The sequence below is a fragment of the Macaca mulatta genome, chromosome 1, assembly GCF_049350105.2.
Source record: "Macaca mulatta isolate MMU2019108-1 chromosome 1, T2T-MMU8v2.0, whole genome shotgun sequence".
Classification (NCBI taxonomy): domain Eukaryota; kingdom Metazoa; phylum Chordata; class Mammalia; order Primates; family Cercopithecidae; genus Macaca; species Macaca mulatta.
Genome location: NC_133406.1, coordinates 107,558,611 through 107,561,448, shown reverse-complemented (window position 1 = coordinate 107,561,448; position 2,838 = coordinate 107,558,611). Strand labels below are relative to the sequence as shown.

General features: G+C 40.3%; 1 pseudogene; it reads left to right on the top strand.

The window, feature by feature from the left end:
* The first annotated feature begins 672 nt into the window (after positions 1 to 672).
* On the top strand, positions 673 to 1,566 carry LOC100423331 (olfactory receptor 10J1-like; annotated as a pseudogene).
* Positions 1,567 to 2,838: the final 1,272 nt, after the last annotated feature.

The window sequence follows — 2,838 nt, the reverse complement described above, 5'->3', positions numbered from 1 at the left end:
CACGAACTTGGCTCACTGCTACCTCCACCTCCCGGGTTCAAACAAGGAGAAAAAGATTTTTCTAGAGGACATGGGTTTTATTTGGCTTTGAAAAATGAGTGGTGTCTAGGGAAGAAGAGCATAGAACAGAGTTGAGAGGAGCAATATAATCAGAGTCAAAATAATGGAATGAAAATGCAATGTGGAAATTACAGTAACACAGGCTCTATTCAAACTTTAGAAGCTCAAAAATTATCGGGTAGTTTGTGGAGCCTGGAGTTCTGCATGATACCACTGAACTCACATTTATTCAATGTTGTTTTTAAAATTCAAATATGAGTATTATAATTAGTATATGATTTTTCCATCAACAATTCTATAATGTTATCACTCTTACATCCAAAAGATGAGAAAACTGGTCTTATAAATAAGTCCTTGCCCAAGATAAGTTAGCATATACTAGAACTAGGAAATTAGTTTGCAACATTTGACTTTTAAAGCCTTGTACTTTCTTCTGAATGAGGAAAGAACGTTTCTCCACTCTCTACTCCTAAAAGAAATAAGTATGAATGTCAATATAAAAAAGCAGAGACCTAAGGTGTATTAATCACAGGAATTTTCCCAGTCTATTATTTGACAGAAATCATCCATCTAGTTTCCTTACATTATTTTTTTCTTTCTTAGATATCATGTATGATTTAATGAAGAAAGAGAATCTCTTTGGTGAGGGTGTTTATTTTTCAAGGTTTCTCCAGCTTCCGTGAGCACAAGCTCACCCTCTTTGTTGTGTTTCTTACATTGTACATATTCACCCTGGCAGGCAATGTTATTATTGTGAGTATCATTAGTATTGATCATCACCTCCACACCCCTATGTACTTCTTCCTCGGCATGCTGTCAGGTCCAGAGACGAGTCAGACCATTTCTTTGGCAGGTTGTGCCACTCAAATGTTTTTCTTCTTACTTTGGCTATCAACAACTGCTTCCTGCTCACAGCAATGGGGTATGACTGCTATGTGGCCATTTGCAACCCCTTGAGGTACTCAGTCGTCATGAGCAAGAGTGTGTGTATGCAGCTGGTGTGGGACGCCTGCAGCATTGGCCTAATTGTAGCAATGACACACCTGTCATCTGTATTCAGGCTGCCTTTCTGTATTCCAAAGGTGCTCCTGCAATGAAGCTCTCCTGCATTGACACCACAGTCAATGAAATCCTGACTATGACCATCAGTGTGCTGGTGATCCTGATTCCCAAGGGCTTGGTTTTCATCTCTTACATCCTCATGATTTCTACCATCCTCAAGACTGCATCTGCTGAAGGCAGGAAAAAGGACTTTGCCACCTGTGCTTCTCATATTACTGTAGTTATTGTCCACTACAGCTGTGCCTCCATTGCCTACTTCAAGCTCAACTCAGAAAACACTAGAGATCAGGATCAGCTGATATCAGTGACCTACACTGTCATTACCCCCCTACTGAACCCTGTGGTGTACACTCTGAGGAACAAAGAGGTCAAAGACGCTCTGTGCAGAGCAATAGGTCAAAAACTCTCCTAACAGAATAGGCCCATTTCAAATAGAGTCTTAGAAGATTTTTTAGAGAAGAAAAAGTGGAACAGTGTGCACGGTCAATAGAGTTAAAAATTTGAAGCCTGTCAAGCAGTGGTTGGGCAAGAGGAGGAGAAAACAAAAGGATTCAGCCACTTGAGAAGGGGGAAGGTTCTCCAAAGCACGGCAGGTCTCCATCTCATAAGAGAACAGGGATATTATAGGGTACAAATGCAGAAGAAAGAACTCAGTGGTGTTGGAAAGTAGAAGGGTTGTGTGAGCAGCATGGGACAGAATGAAATCAGGAGAGCAGACAGAGTTAATGAGGGGAGGCTGCTCTAGGGCAAGGTTCAAGTTTTTTTTGTTGTTGTTTTTTGCTGTTTTTTGTTTGTTTGTTTTTCTGAGACAGAGTCTCACTCTCTCGCTCTGTGGCCCAGGCTGGAGTGCAGTGGCACTCGCCATCTCGGCTCACTGGAAGCTCTGACTCCTGGGTTCAGGCCATTCTCCTGCTTCGGCCTCCCAAGTAGCTGGGACTACAGGAGCCCACTACCACGCCTGACTAATTTTTTAAAAAATATTTTTAGTAGAGACAGGGTTTCACCGTGTTAGCCAGGATGGTCTCGATCTCCTGACCTCATGATCTGCCTGCCTCGGCCTCCCAAAGTGCTGGGATTGTAGGCGTGAGCCACCGTGACCGGCCAGTTCAAGTTTTAAATATATTCTGTAACACTGCTTTTTGGATGTGGTGTTTCACCTTACCCATTTAAAGCTAAGTAGATTTAACACCTAATTGAATTAATTTCTTTATGGGAAATTAAGGTTTTTTAAATTGACCAGTCACTATAAATAAAATGAGTATCAGAGATAATAAGCATCTATAAAATTCAGCAGCCTTTGAAGTCTGGGTCTTTTTTATATAAGTTCCAAGTTGACCATATGAGAAAATGGATATCTAAGTTTTCAGGATCCTGTTTTAGAAATATTTTTGGAAAGTAACTAAAACCCCTTGGTGATAGAGTAAAAGAGGTAGCACCAAGTAATCATATTGCCATTTATTTTATGAGAATATACAAAGGTTGTTGGTGATATTGTATGTGAGTGTCTGAACCCAGGGTAAAGAAATTAAAATTTGCCTTTAGAAATCCTTGCAGAACAGAAAGAACAACTAGTGGATGAAAGTCAAAGAGGGAATCTAGAGCATAGATCATGGATTAATGGAATGAGAGATTTCAGAGGATTAAATGGGTAAGGAGAATGTAGCCATCAGGCAACTCAATAATTCAACAAAAGAAAAAGACTCATCAAATCATCAA